The sequence below is a fragment of the Meriones unguiculatus genome, chromosome 9, assembly GCF_030254825.1.
Source record: "Meriones unguiculatus strain TT.TT164.6M chromosome 9, Bangor_MerUng_6.1, whole genome shotgun sequence".
Taxonomy (NCBI): Eukaryota; Metazoa; Chordata; class Mammalia; order Rodentia; family Muridae; genus Meriones; species Meriones unguiculatus.
This window is the reverse complement of record NC_083357.1, coordinates 28,965,913-28,982,490: the sequence shown is the minus strand read 5'-3', so window position 1 is coordinate 28,982,490 and position 16,578 is coordinate 28,965,913. Positions and strand designations below refer to the sequence as shown.

At 40.0% G+C, this 16,578-nt stretch overlaps 1 protein-coding gene across 3 annotated transcripts in view; it reads right to left on the bottom strand.

Moving 5' to 3' along the window:
- Atxn7 (ataxin 7) overlaps positions 1-16,578 on the bottom strand; it is a 166,757-nt gene that overhangs the window by 122,806 nt on the left and 27,373 nt on the right. For 2 of the 3 annotated variants that reach the window (XM_060390980.1, XM_060390981.1), the window contains exon 2: positions 202-324. The gene's annotated coding sequence lies outside the window, so the exon portion shown is untranslated. Of the gene's footprint in view, positions 1-201; positions 325-3,105; positions 3,675-16,578 lie in introns of all 3 variants that reach the window. The other variant, XM_060390979.1, reaches the window with a different exon arrangement.

Below are 16,578 nucleotides of genomic sequence, written 5' to 3'. Positions count from 1 at the left end.
GTTGCTTTTTAGCTAAGAAGAAAATAGCCAACAACACCACTGTACTACTTCTATTCACTGTCACCTAACACTAAGAACTTCACGTCCTAAAGTTAGACTTAAAACCTAAGATTCCTCACAGATACTTAACATTACTCAAATTCTACTACAACTGGAAGTAATGTACTCATTCAGCTATGCTATATCAAAATAGTCAGTTACCTTTTCTTTGGAGTACAAGCCAAAAATCCTGATTGATTTATCAGTGAATCTTCATCTGCGGCAATTGTGGAAGTTTCTTCTTAAATCTTCATCTGCGGCAATTGTGGAACTTTCTTCTTAAATCTGTTTGGGAAAAAAATAGCATAGGAATAAAATAGTGGGTACAAAGCTAATGAGAAATCTATAATCTTATTAGGTGCCACACGTTTTAAATTATTACGTGTGTTTTTTTATTTTTTATTTATTTTATTTTCATTAGTTTTTAAATTTAATTTTATTTTTTTATTATTAGTTACATTTTATTAACTCTGTATCCCAGCTGTATCCCATTCCCTTATTCCCTCCCAATCCCACCCTCCCTCTCTCATCTCCTCCCTGCCCCTTTCCAAGTCCACTGATTGGGGAAGACCTCCTCCCCTTTCATCTGACCCTGTTTTATCAGGTATCTTCAGGACTGGCTGCGAAGTCCTCCTCTGTGGCCTAGCAGGACTGCTCCTCCCTTGGGGGGTGGGGAGGTCAAAGAGCCTGCCATTGAGTTCCTGTCAGAAATAGTCCCTGTTCCCCTTACTATAGGAAACTAATTGGTTACTGAGTTACCATGGGCTTCATCCAAGCAAAGGTTCTAGGTTATATCCATACGTGGTCCTTGGTGGAGTTCAGTCTCAGAATAGACCCCTGTGCCCAGATATATTTGGTCCTTGTGGAGCTCCTATTCTTTCCACGTCATACTAACTCCCCTTCTGCCGAAGATTTGGTTATGAATCTTAGTATCTGTTTTGAAACACTGATAGGTAGAGTCTACATGCTGGAGAAGTGTGGAGAAAGGGGAACCCTCCTCCATTGCTGGTGGGAATGTAAACTGGTACAACCACTTTGGAAGTCAATCTGGTGCTTTCTCAGACAGTTAGGAATAGTGCTTCCTCAAGACCCAGCTATACCACTGCTAGGTATATACCCAAAATTTGCTCAAGTACACAATAAGGACATTTGCTCAACCATGTTTGTAGCAGCTTTATTTGTAATAGCCAGAACCTGGAAACAACCCAGATGTCCATCAACGGAGGAATGGATACAGAAATTGTGGTACTTTTACACAATGGAATACTACTCAGCAACCAAAAACAAGGAAATCATGAAATTTGCAGGCAAATGGTGGGATCTTGAAAAGATCATTCTGAGTGAAGTATCCCAGAAGGAGAAAGACAAACATGGGATATACTTGCTTATATAAGATATGATAAACAAAATGAAATCTATACACCTAAAGGAGATAAACAAGAAAGCGGACACGGGGTAAGATGATCAATCCTCACTTAGAAAGACAAATGGGATGTGCACTGGACGTATGACAGGAGTCTACCACAGAAGGCATCTGATAGACTCTACCTATCAGTGTTTCAAAACAGATACTAAGACTCATATTACATGTGTTTTGAAGCTAAAATTCAAGGCACTTTAACAATTCGTCAACAAATGCAATTTATTTTTATGATGAACTTAATTCACTGGATTTATAAAAAAGTAGAAACCAATCACTGACTATTCAAATATGTCCAGAGTCAATATCTTTGGGCTTAAAAACCATTGTGTGAATTTTCCATTAATGATTTCGATTTAAATTGGGGGCAAAGGTGGGTTCGAGACAGGGTTTCTCTGTGCACTCTTGGCTGTGCTCTACTCCCTTTTATAGACCAGGCTGACCTCGAACTCATGAAGATCCACCTGCCTTTGCTTCCGCAAGTGCTGGGATTGCAGGCAGGTACCACCATGCCCAGCTCCACTTAATTTCTAATGTTGCTATTTGAAAGCCCATGCCTATGAAACCTGTCAAATCATAGCTTCAAGATAACAGGCGCACACTGAATATCTGGAGTGCTGACTCTGCCCTTTACAGTTCAACAGCATATAAAAGCAATACAGATTTTAAACAGGAAAGAAAAACTCATTAATTTATCTTCCTAAAATACACAATGAAATTGTGTCCTCTGTTATCTTCTTGTGTATGTATGTACTGCACACAAAATGGGAGTACTATTTAATGTGGGGGGGGCAGTGAAGTCAGCAATCAAAACACTGATGATTAACAAACTAAAGTTTAAAACTAAGATGATATTCAACTTAAGAGAGAAGAAAGTAGCAAATAGTGGCAATGACACAGCTGTGAGGCAAATACTGTCAGAGTACAAAACCCAGGCAACCCAGGCATGGTGGCATATGTCTTTAATCCCAGCACTTGGGAAGCAGATCTCTGTGAGTTCAAGGCTAGTCTGCTCTACATAATGAGTTCCAGGAGAGCCACAGCTACAAACTGAGACTCTGTCTCCAAAACAAAAACCACAGGCAGGTTGATTTCATATAGAAAATTCATTATGCACACATTTCTACTGTAATTTCTACTGTCTATATAACAAGGGCAGTGGTGAGAAGACTGTCTGGTCACCTTTTATTTTCACACACTTCTAAATGGGAACGTACACGGTTCCATGCCTTGAGATGTTGAGATACCAATGCACTGTCCCAGAAAGTCAGTGACTGACGTTCTATGTCAGGCTTTCTCCACTTACTCCTAATTATCTTTATAGCGTTCAAATTATTCTTGGGTTATAAATTATTCTTGAGTTATATTCTCCTCCCTCCCTTTCTACAGATAGCTTTAGCTTCACCCCCCATAAAATGCTACTCAGTAAGTACTCCTTCCTGTCCTCATAGACCAGACATTTTCTTCTCCAGAATTCTAATTCTTTGCTAGTCTTCTGTCTTTTAAATCTTTTTCTGATTTCTAATTTAGTGTTCCTGCTCTGTCTTCTAGTAAAAGCTTCTAACCTCCTTTCATGCCTGTCTTGAGCCAAAATTGTTTTCTTTGCACTGTAAGCAGTTTATAAGCATGCAAAAATCTTTACTCACAGTTATCTACAAAGTACGGTAACAGACACAGTCAATACAGGTGTTAGTTCGGAAGCAGTACTTCTCCTCTCTGATGGTCACTCCTTCAGAACAAACTAGAGTTGGGACATCATCTCTCACTTGACCCTAAGTCACTAGGCAAAGCCATTTCTCAATTTTCCAGCATGGTATTCCAGGTATCTTCCAAAGCATCCAAAAAGTCACAAAAGAAGTGACGAAATCTCTTCTGAGATAAGTTTGGCTTTAAAAGAATTCACCGTTCATTAGTCAGTCTCTTCTTAACTGTTTTAAGGAAGCCTATATTTACAGGAAGACAGCAGTGGTGTTTACTGCTTAGAAACGGCCATGGATCTTCAGTAGGAAACATATGTGCTTTTTGAAGTTCTCTCCTCTGACTCACAACAAGGATGTGTTCAGAGTGCCATCATTATGACCTTGTTTATAGAGGGGAGAAGATGAAGGGCTCATCATTTGCTGGGACTGTCCATGCAGAACAATGGTTCCAGTTGAAACTAGAATCCAGGCCCTTCCAGCACACTAAACTGCTTCGGCATCAGTCTAATTTTGTTCTGCAAAACAGTGAAAACAATGAGCTAGACAGATTTTCTTAGGACCAAAACCTTCAAACCTTTGTTTACTTAATATCTACCTATGTAATAAGCACTTAATATTTATTTATTTATTTTTGGTTTTTCAAGACAGTTTCTCTGTTGACAGCCTTGCCAGGGCTGAACTCACAGAGATCCACCTGCCTCTGCCTCCTGAGTGCTGCGTTTAAAGGTGTGTGCTACAGTGCCTGGCTACGCATTTCATTTTTAGAGATTATTTTTATATAAAGGTTTGCTAGAAGTAGGAAGAGAAAAAACTATTAAGATAGGACATTATTTTTGTTTTGCTTTTTTGTTGTTGTTTTTGTTTTTACAAAATCCCGAGAAAACCAGGTTCAATTTATCATTTCCTACAGGTGCTGCCTTGTCTCCAGTGCCCTCTTCTCTAACTAGAGTCATCATATCTTTTATTATGGAGCTCGGAATTCCTTGTCAGAGTCCAAACTAGACAGAAGCCTCAACTCAGACACCCAGACTATTCTCCTTGGATCAGGAACAGGGAGAAATGATCTAGTTTAGCTTAGGCTGGGACAGCCCGTGTGTTCACTAGTCTACAGGAAAGGGCCAGTCAGTAAGGAGACAACAAGGGAATAACCTGGTCAGAGTGAACATGTTCCGAGAAGCCACCGGCAGTCAGGAAAATGGCCTCTGTGTGGGATGGTAAGGAAGCTCAGGTTTTCCCATGCACAGCACCATCCCCAACGTCCTTCCATCCCACAGTTGCCAGCACTCCGCCTCTAGCACACAGGGCTCCCTCCTTATAGGCAAGCTTGTTTTTTGTTTTTTAATTGATTTTTGATAACAACAACAACAAAAATTTTGCTCAAGAAAGTAACATATTTTATAATAACAAAAAGGTGGATATTACCTGAGTACTATAAAACAAACAAACAAACAAACAAAAAGACACTGCAGAATGCTCAACAGCTCAGAAATATACCCTAATTTACTTACAGAGAAAAGAGCCCATGCTAATACACAGGCAGGGTTATGTTGACTTTCACAGGGAAAATAATTTATTTTCTAGGGCTAACATTGCTATTATGTCCTTTTCAAGACGCTAAGAGCCCTGTTGCAACTTTACTCATAGTCTGGATCATTTCTCCTTATATGATGCAGTCTGTCAAAATTACACAACTACTGGCAGAGGAAGAAATAGCAAGGTATACCAAGACAGTGTCGGTTTGAAATATTAACAGAACAACCTTTCTTGCTGTTTTTTTAAAGCTTCTTAACCTCTTAGCAAAGCTCTGAGTGTGAGCCGGGCTCTAAGCATTGAAGGAGGGATGGAAAGAGGCTGTACAGGCAGGCCCAACAGGAAGCTCAACCATGATTCTCACCTGATCCCTTTTGTGAGTTTGAGCTAAAAAAAAAAAAAAAAAAAAAGAGGTGGAAGCTTGAAAGCTGACTCCAATCTCTGTTCCTCATAGGAAAAACCTGAAAGCCAAGAGCTTTTCTCAGCCTGAACATAGGTTGCATTCAAACAGATGTGCTGAGGGTGTGCTCCTTCCTACCCTAGAGCAAGCAGAGCAACTGTGGCATCCTAGTTGCGCTCCCTAATTCCCAGTTTTACTTTTTTTCTACCCTTTGATCCTACAAACAGATAGGCCATCAGGGCTTTGTTGTTGATGTTTTGTTGCTGTTGTGATCTTGAAGGAAAAATATATAGATTTGTTGCTAACATATAAACACTGGAAATATACACATGAAATTTCTCTTGGAAATTCCAAAAATCTGGCTACAGAAGCAAGCCCTCCTCCAAGGGTTACCTGACTGGTACTGTACCATGGGCTGTCTTTTGTAATAGGTGAAAACTTTGCAAACTCCTCACCTTGTTGCCATGCGCACTTTCTCTTAAGCCTGTTCCCCCTGAAGGAAGCTATGATCTGGACCTCCTGAGCCTACACTGTTTTTATTTCTAAGAGTCTTCTCTTAAATGAAAAGACTATAACCCCAAATTTAAGATTAGGTTATTCATCAGCTGAGGTACATACAAAAAAACAACAAGCAGGTACATCTCAGTAACTGTGGATTAATATGGTGCCCAGCTTGCTTTCTTCTGACCTCAGTGGCACTTACTATCACCCTAACTGGACTTTTTCCTGGAAAATCAAATTAAAAAACTAAATCGTGTCCTTGCAAAATCTAGAGAGTCCCCTCTTCAAAGGCCAAAGAGAGAGTGATAGGCCTTTGGGACGCCTCTCTAATCACTCAGCTGGGCTCAGTGTAGAAACATACCCATGTGAGAGAGCGAAGGCCAACTATATGGAAGGATGCCAGCAGCTCTGGTCAGCTCCAGAGGTACATTCCAGTTCCTGTAGTCTGTTCTAGGGCCTTCTCTACCCTCATGTGACTCATTTCTTTGGACTTTAGAGCCTTTGATGAGACAGGATCACACACACACGACAAACCAGACGAGGCTGGAATGATTCTTGGAGCTCTCCTGCCTCATCTTCTCTACACTGCAACTAGAGGCATAATGGCCACTGTTTTAAAGAAGTCTCACTTTCTGACAGATTCTACATAGCACACAAAGTTCAGCTGCTCTTCTGCTTTCCATCTGATCTCTTGCCTTAGCCTTTACACAGGTGCAGTTCCCGGAGCGCAGGCGCACATAGTTCAGTGGTCTTTCCTCCAAGCTGCACTGAGGTTAACTGGACTCCCATTTCTGTTTCTTTCAGCTGAGGGAGGTCACCAAAGCTTTTTTTCCCCATTGATTGTGACTGAAGTACACTATTTTACCATTACTCTACAAAAAGGAGAACTAAAACAATAATAAATATCCTAGTCATTTACCTACTTGTCAAGTAAGAAAATTAGGTCAATTTACAGAAGTATACAACAATAACAACAGCACCAGTAGCTAACTGCACAGTTACCATATCTATAAAATTGACACTAAGCCATTCACCTGCATTATCTCACTTACCTCTCTCCCAGAGACTACGATGTAGGAACTCTTAAAATGTTCATTTACCAGGGAGTTGAAGCGTCATGTACTAGAGCTGACCTTAAAATGACTGTCTCCAGTACCATACATAACAGCATTTTTTAAGATTTATTTTTACTCATTGGGGTGTGGTACCTGTAGAAGCCAGGAGAGGGTATTAAACATCATGAAGCTGGAGTTAGGGCAGTCTTGAGCCCAAGTGGGACTGGTAGTTGAATGCCAGTTCTCAACAGCAGGAGGCGCTAAGTGCTGAGCTATCTCTCTAAACCCTCAACAGCAATTCCTGCTTCTCAATATCTACTGTTTCAAGAGCTTGAATTCCCTTCTTCCTAGATTTTAAGTAACTCCTCCCCATCCTCCAACACCTGCTCACAGCTGGGGCTGTAGCAAAGGGTTCAGTATCCAGAACTGAACATCACCCCCCCCCCACACACACACACACACACACATTCACACACAATCATGCCCAGGGTCTGCAACATTTTATCTTTGTATCCCCGGGGTCTGACAAGGTGAGTTTTAACAAATTCCTATTAGATTAGATTACATTGAAGGATAATGTAATATCTCATAGTTGCTCAATCACTAAAGTTATTAAATGTCCAGTATGGCATGTTCTTGCCTCATAAAGGACTTGAAACTAAGCTACAGAAAAAAGTAGATAGTCTGACACTGACCCTAGAATACCACACCTGTAGACATCAGTTGTTACGAACAGTTTCCTCCCAGATTGGCACTATTCTTCAGGGAAACTCTTTAAGCAGGGAGGTTTACAAAGCAAGTCCAGGACAGCAGGGCTATACAGAGAACAATCTACAAATAAGAAAGAAAGAAAGAAAGAAAGAAAGAGAGAGAGAGAGAGAGAGAGAGAGAGAGAAAGAAAGAAAGAAAGAAAGAAAGAAAGAAAGAAAGAAAGAAAGAAAGAAAGAAAGAAAGAAAGAATATCAAGGAGCTGGAGAGATGGCTTGGAAGTTAAGAGTGCTCCTGTTGGCTGCTCTTCCAAAGGTTCTGAGTTCCATTCCCAGCAACCACATGGTGGCTTGTAACCATCTATAATGGGATCTGCTGCCCTCTTCTGGCATGCAGGCATACATGGGGGCATAACATTGTACATGTAATAAATAATTAAATCTTAAAAAAACAACAACAAGTAAACAACTCAAAATGGCTTCAGGAAGTCCCTGAAACAGACTGGATTCACTGAGCCCTTCCCTGCCAGAGTCAACAATAAAAGCTGAGAATCACTCTTGGAAAAGCCAAGGTACAACCAAGACCAGACCAGCATCCTAGAAGGAACAGAAACCAGCTGGGCTGCCTAGAAGAGGGTTAGCCCAACTGAGGCTTCTAAAAAGGACACTCTGAAACCTGCTGAGCTGCCTGCAGGCTATGCAGCATGCTCTAGGTTTTGAGCTTTCCCCCATGCTGGAGTTGGGCTGCGGTGATGCAGCTGTCTTTGAGTTGTCTGCTCAAAGACAAAGAGCTGTCTGCTCTTATAATACCTCATCCATGTTCCTGGAAGTAGCCCCAACTTGGGACTTGGGTAGTATCTGTACTTCGGTTTGTTGTGGGCTCCTATCTAGGATTGAGTAGACGTGTGTTACTTCTCCTCATTAAAAATCTTGTCACAGTGCAACAATGAGGAAGAATGAGTGAGAACCACCCCAAATTCCTGTCCTCATGTTTTTGTTTATTTGGGTTTTGAGACAAGTTTTCTCTGTGTAGCCTTGCCTGTCCTAGACTTGCTTTGTCGACCAGGCTGGCCTCAAACTCGCCATCCACCTGCCTCTGCCTCCCTGAGTGCTGAGATTAAAGGCATATGCCACCATGGCTGGGCTCATAATGTTGTTTGTTTTTTTGTTTGTTTGTTTGTTTTTACAAGAGATGTAAGAGTTACAGAGCTGACTAAGGAGAAGGGAGGCTTACAGGCTCAATACCCTACCAAAGAAATGCTTACTTTTTCTGTTACTGGTTTGGGGTTAGAGAATTCTAAAATTCACAGATATCCTCAAGTCAAATCATTCTTTGCTACTTTTACAAGACTGTTTAGGAAAGAAGTTAAGTAAAGATCTGGCAAACATTCCTTTCAAAGGCCAGAGTTATTGATGACTTTCACATAATGCTTACTCTAGAGCAAATAAATGCATAATTTTGGCTTTAAATCACCATAACCCTATGAAAGTTAACAGTAACTAGATAAATGACTCATCCACAGTCACTGTCAAAAGTCTTCCAGTAAATGCACTGGCTTGAGTCATAAATGTGTGCTGTTAACTAATGTTTGTGAAGGTTTTTATTCTTCCACTTTCCCTTTTTAATCTTTATTTTATGAGCACGTGCCTACATGTATGTATGTACACAACACTGAGGGCCTGGTGCCCAAGGAAGCCAGAAAAGAGCATTGGAGCCCCTAGAAGTTGAGTTCCTGACAGTTATAAGCTGCTATGTGAGTGTGAGAATGAAACCCAGGTGCTCTGCAAAAGGAGCAAGTACTCTGAACCACAGAGCTGTCGCTCCACTCACTATTTCCTTTCTAAAGGATTCATTTATTTGTGTTTGCATAGACATCTGTGGAAGTGTCCCCAGAGGCCAGAAGAAGACATGTCTTTCTCATCAATACATTCAAAGAATTTTACAGATAGGATTTCACAGTGACACTTCACACTAATTATGCAGAGCAATTCCATGACACAATGGTTACATTAAACAACTAAGTTAACTATTTAATTGACATTCTTTTAAGTATTATACAAGAAATTCTATCCTTTGAAGATTTTCCAAGATGAAATGGAACATAAATATGATCATACTTTATCTCTATGCATTTTATACATAACTATATATCATTTTTGATTTCTAATTCCTGTTCAGTCTTCAATCATAATACCTGCTTGTTAGCAGAGCAAACTTATCCTGGAGTGCCTTTCCCCTTAACTTTATGAGGGGTATCGTCTTTAACAGCAAGCCAAGCATTAATGCTTGATAGGCAATGTGCTGGAATATTTGACTTTATGTACTAGTTAAATAAGTCACTGGAGAATTTGGAGCACTCAAGCTAAAAAAAAAAAAAAAAAATCAAACGCTGGGTTAAAACTTTTAAGACGTTCCTTTTAAAAGTTAATCATAAATATAGATCTATTTGCATTTTTCTACATGTAGTCATCCAGCTAGACCAGCACCATTTGTTGAAGATGCTCTTTTTTCCATTGTATGGTATTGGCATCTTTGTCAAAAGTCAAGTATCTGTAGGTATGTGGGTTTATTTCTGGGCCTTTGAGTCAATTCCATTGTCCACCATTCTCTTTCTATGTCATGCAGTTTTTATTACTTTTGCTCTGTAGTACAGCTTGAGATCAGGGATAGAGATACCTCCAGATGATCTACTGTTGTACAGGATTGTTTTAGCAATACTGGGTTTTTTATTTTTCCATATGAAACTGAAAATTTTTCTTTCAAGATCTGTGTTGGTATTTTGATGGGAATTAAAAAAGATATCAGAAGATGGAAAGATCTCCTGTGCTCACAGATCAGAAGGATTAACATAGTGAAAATGGCCATCCTGCCAAAAGCGATCTACAGATTCAATGCAATTCCCATCTTCTGATATCTTTAATTTCTTTCTTCAGAGACTTGAAATTTCTTTCAAATAGATCTTTCACTTGCTTGGATAGAGTCACACCAAGGTACTTTATGTTCTTTGTGGCTATTGTTTTGTATCCAGCCACTTTGCTGAAGGTGTTTATCAGCTGAAGGAGTTCTCTGCTTGAATTTTTGGGGTCACTCATGTACACTATCATATCATCTGCAAATAGTGATACTTTGACCTCTTCCTTTCCCATTTGTATCCGCTTGATCTTGTTTAGTTGTCTTATTGCTCTAGCTAGGACATCAAGTACTGTGTTAAAGAGATATGGAAAGAGTGGGTAGTTTTGCCTTGTCCCTGATTTCAGTGGGATTGATTTTAGTTTGATGTTGGGTATAGGCTTGCTGTGTATTGTCTTTACTACGCTTAGGTATATGCCTTGTATCCATGATCTCTCCAAGACTTTAAACCTGAATGTGTACTGGATTCTATATTTATCAGCCTGCACAAAACTAAAGTCCAAGTGAATCAAAGACCTCGACATAAAACCAGACACACTAAATCTTTTATAAGAGAAAGTGGGGAAGAGCCTTAAACTTGTTGGCACAGGAGAGAACTTCCTGAACAGAACACCAACAGCACAGGCTCTAAGATCAACAATCAGTAAATGGGACCTCATGAAACTGAAAAGCTTCTGTAAAGCAAAGAACACTGTCATCAGAACAAACAACAGCCTACGGACTGGGAAAGGATCTTCACCAACCCTATGTCTGACAGAGAGCTAATATCCGGAATACATAAAGAACTCAAGAAGTTAAAAAGCAACAAATCAAATAATCCAATTAAACAATGGGGTACAGAGCTAAACCGAGAATTCTCAATAGAGGAATATTGAATGGCAGAGAAACACTTAAAGAAATGCTCAACATCCTTAGTCATCAGTGAAATGCAAATCAAAATGACCCTGAGATTTCACCTTAAACCCATCAGAATAGCTAAGATCAAAAACTCAAGCGACAACACATGCTGGAGAGGATGTGGAGAAAGGGGAACCAGTCTCCATTGATAGTGGGAATGTAAACTTGTACAACCGCTTTGTGAAATCAATCTGGCGCTCTCTCAGAAAATTAGGAATAATGCTACCTCAAGATCCAGCTTTACCACTCGTAGGCATATATCCAAAATATGATCAAGTCAGAACAAGGACATTTGTTCAACCATGTTCGTAACACCTTTATTCATAATAGCCAGAAGCTAGAAATAACCCAGATGTCCCTCAACTGAGGAATGGATACAGAAATTATGGTACATTTACACAATGGAATACTACTCAGCAATTAAAAACAAGGAAATCATGAAATTTGCAGGCAAATGGTGGGAACTAAAAAGATTATCCTGAGTGAGGTATCCCAGAAGCAGAAAGACACATGATATATACTCACTTATAAGTGGATATTAGACATCTAATATAGGATAAACATACTAAAATCTGTACACCTAAAGAAGCTAATCAAGAAAGAGGACCCTGAGTAGGATGATCAATCCTCATTCAGAAAAGCAAACAAGATGGACATCGAAGAGGGAGAAAACAGGGAACAGGACAGGAGCCTACCATAGAGGGCCTCTGAAGGACTCTACCCAGCAGGGTATTAAAGCAGATGCTGATACTTACATCCACACTTTGGGCAGAGTGCAGGTGATCTGATGAAAGAAGGGGGAGATAGTAAGACCTGGAAAGGACAGGAGCTCCACAAGGAGAGCAACAGAACCAAAATGTCTGGGCACAGGGGTCTTTTCTGAGACAGATACTCTAAACAAGGACCATGCATGGAGATAACCTAAAACTCCTGCACAGATGTAGCCCAGTGTCCAAATGGGTTCCCTAGTAATAGGAACAGAGACCATCTCTGACATGAACTCAGTGGCTGGCTGGCTATTTGATCACCTCCACCTGATGGGGGAGCAGCCTTACCAGGCTACAGAGGAAGACAATGCAGCCAGTCCTGATGAGACCTGATAGACTAGGGTCAGATAGAATGGGAGGAGGATCTGGCTAGCAGAAGGTAGGGTGTAGGAGGAAATGTATACAGGCACAGCATCAGGGGCAGCAGAGAGTGACATCTGCAGGGTTATGGTAGTTATCCATCTGGACTGTGAAAGTGTCTACTTGAGAATATTCAAGTGATAAACCACAAAACTGAACACAGTGTGGCCACTGTCAGTTTCCAGGTTTTGATACTATGCTACAGATAGATAATACCCAAGCCTATTTACACGTTTTATTATCTGACTTTCTGAACCTAAATGGACTGATTATCTTGATAGAGATAAGCAGGAAGTAGAAACAGAACACTAGCCTCATTCTGGCTCAGATTTACTGTTAGTAACATGTCAGTAACATAGAACATTGTGACAGCCAATGTGGATGTGGCACAAAGGAGTTAGCAACACACATTGTGTAAAAAATAATGTTTAAAACATTTAAAGGTTTGTATTTTAAACTATCTAAAATTTTCCCATTAAAAGCAGAACACCACGAACAGCGTATTTTAAGTATGGGTTAAAAATAAGAACATATTGCCGGGCATAGTGGTGTATGACTGTAATCCCAATACTCTGGAAAGAAGAGGCAGGCAGATCACTGTGAGTTTGAGGCCAGCCCGGTCTATAAAGTGAGTTCAGGACAGCCAATGCTACACACAGAAGCCCTGTCTCAAAAAAAAAAACAAAACATATTTGTGGTTTCTCTGTACTATTCAAAATGCTACTAAGCCTATAATTATATGTCATTTTTAAGACATATTATTAGACTTAACATGATTACCAAATAATGATTTTATTTTGCATAGATATGAGGATAGTTTCAATAGGTTCTAACCTGATAAATTAATAACAATCTTCTACAATGTGACAATAAAAATTAAGAGAGAAAAATATCAGAAGCTGGTTGATGCCATTTGAGCAAATTCAGTGTAACAATTCAGATGTTTTTATCCCTGATTGGAAACACAGCGCTCTAGAATAACAACATGAATTAACCCCTGGTTCCAGCACCCCACCCATACATAACCAGGCTCAAGCCCCATTCCTTAAGACTCCTGATGGAAAGGGGGTTAGCAGCACTTCATAAATACCTTCCTGTTCGCTCCTCTCTACTGTGATGCAATGTGACCTACATTTCCAGTGCCCATTGAGACTCCCTGGGAGGGGGAAGAACAGAGTTCCTCATTTCTCTTATCCTCTGATTAACTAGGACAGCAAATGCCACTCAAGGGACTGCTACTGGGCAGAAGCGAAGGGGGAAAAGTCATGCCAGTAGGAAATTCCACAGGAGGACATTTGGGAATGCTGCATTCTTGGGTTCTGCAAGCTCACTGTCACAGCTTTATAAAACAGTGGAGGAAGAACTGCCCCACTTTCCATGACAATCAGTCCAGAACCCGAAGTGTTATTTTACTTACTTCAGGCTCTCAGCCAGATATGAAACCCAAATTACCAACTCTTCTGCTAGACATAATCTTTTCCTTAAACTTAATTTACAAAAAATGTACAAAGATTGCATGGCATGTTCTTATGAACCCCACATACAGTTTCTCTTGGTAACTTATTTTCTAATTTTTTTTTACATTTTTTAAATTTTTTTAAATTTTTGTTTGTTTGTTTATTGAGGACTGGCATCAGCGTCATATGTGGAAGTTCAAAAACAATTTGAGGAAGTGGGTGCTCTGCTACAATGTTGCTCAGAGACTGAACTGGGCTCCTTACCTTTGAGCCATCTCAGTACCCACTTCCCCTAAGTTCATACATAAATATGGTACATTGCTACAGTTAAAGAAGTAATACCAACAGGCTAAATTTTATTCATTTTCTTTCAGCTTGTTAAAGTGTGGCGATTAGAAATTGTATACATACTTACTGTGTGACCATGTTCCAATTCATGTGATTTTCGATGATTAAAATGGAACTGAAAAACATATCACCTCCCTTGTTCATGATTTTTTTTTGTGTGGTGAGAACACTGAAGATCCTCCCTAGAGACTTTCAGATACATGCATATACATGTAGTCATTGTGCCTTACATCCACAGACCCTCAGATCATAACGTGTTCACCGGGGTTGAAACTTGTCAAAACAAAACTCGTTTCCCCAGTCATTCACCCTCACTCTCAGAACCTAACAACTATCATTTTGCTGTTTCTGTATGTTCAGTTTTCTTAGATTCGATATTAAATGACATTAGACAATATTTGTCTTTCTGTGCCTGAAGTATCTCTATTTCACTATTATATTATTCTCCAGGTTTATCGCTGTTGCTGGAATGGAAAGAAGTTCCTAAAAAGTAGACTAGCATTCCATAGTACACACACACTACCCATTCTATTAACTTTTCCCCCAATGATGGATATTTAAGTTGGGCTCCTAATTTACCTGTTGTGAATAGTGCTTCAATAAACATGCTAGTGCAGATGTTTCCATAACGTACTTTTCGTTGTTGTCTCTATATACTTAATAGTAAGATTACTATAGTGTATAGCAGTACTTTTGGTTGGGTGGGAGGGTGGTTTTGCTTGTTTGTTTTTGTAGATAGGGTTTTTCTGTGTATCCTTTGCTGTCCTGGAACTTGCTCTATAGACCAGGCTGGCCTTGAAATCACAGAGATCTGCCTGCCTCTGCCTCCCAAGTGCTGGAATTAAAGGTGTACACTATCACCTGGCTAGTAGTACTATTTTTAATTGGGAATGTGTTGGGGGGATACTTCCAAATTTTTTCCATTAATGTCTGCATTAATTTTACACCCCTGCCAAAAGTGTGAAAAGATCCCTTTCCTCTTTGTTCCATCCTCATCAGCAGTTGTTACTTTTTGTGTTTTTCATAACAGCTATCTCACAGATGTACAATAATATCTTATGCAGTTTGAATTTGCATTTGATTAGCAACAGTGAGCACTTTTTACCTCTTATCCATATGCATGTCTTCTTTTGAGAAATGTATATCCAGCCTGTTCCCTGCTTTTAAAACTGGACTATTTTAAAATGGTTTCTTCCTATATATGAGTTCTTTACATAGTTTGTCTATTAGTCCCTTTTCAGATATATGGTTTGTTAATTTTTCTCCTTTTCTTTGGATTGTGTCTTCACTGTCAATTGTGTCCTCTGATGTACAGAAACATTTTTTTTCTTTGAGGCAAGCTTATCTGTTTGTTTTTGCTTTTTGGTTTGTTTTGTTTTTTGAGATAGGGTCACTCTATGTAGTCCTGGCTGTCCTGGAGCTTGCTATGCACACCAGGTCGGCCTGGAACAGAGATTCATCTGCTTCTGCTTCAAGAGTGCTAGGATTCAAGGCATGCACCACCACAGCCGGCTACTTTTGCCTTTATTACAGGACACTTTTGAAGTCATGGTTTAAGAAATCACTGATTAGGATAATACCAAACTCTTCCTACAATTCCCATACTAGACTCCTCTGAAGGAAGTCACTATACACAGCTTACCCTTAAGGGATAGGCGGTTATACTCTGCCTAAGTCATTTGACATTCTCGGAATTCTTTTACATGAAAGATTTGTCCAGCATACTCTCTCTCATATGTGGAGTCTAGCTTTAGATTTTTAGGTTTCTGTGTTTAGTTTGGAGTATCCGTAGAGTTTAGGAAGCCAGAACGGGCCTATGAGAAGGGAAGGCCCGAAGGGTGAGGTGATAAAAAGGTAATCAGGGAATGGGAATGTTAGGAGATAAAGGTTTAGGCAGTAGTGGGGGGGGGACAAGAAAGAGGAAGGAGTGGGAAGGATAAATCATATTTAAGTATGAAAAACCTTTATGGAAACCAGTACTTTGTAACTTAGTTTTAAAAATATTATTTTAAAAAAGAGTTAGAACACAGGTACACATAAGCAGACAGTGATTCCTCCAGAAGACACGGGTTATTAAATGGAAATCTTAATTCCAGGAATGGAATACCTCCCCTAGTTACTGGTCAGGAAAGACCCCAAAACAACACAAGCTACTGCCATTGCCCATTAGAACTAGACAGTAAAACACCTCAAAGCCATTGCTGGAGTCATGATACATTTTACCTCCAGGACAGAAGGAAATCAAAATGAAAGTGGGTTGAAGACACCCCCAAGCCCGATGGATAGCTTTCACAGTGCTGAAATGTGCTACGCAGGCTGCTGGGGAAGGAGCCATCCCAGGTATTTCCTAAACAGAAATCCCACATACTACAATCCAACGTCCCACAAAAGATGTGCCACTGGTGCAACAGGGATTACGGAAGCAAATGACCACTTTTCGATTCGGCTTGAGGGCTCTTCCACAGGAGGGAATTCATGCCTGTTAC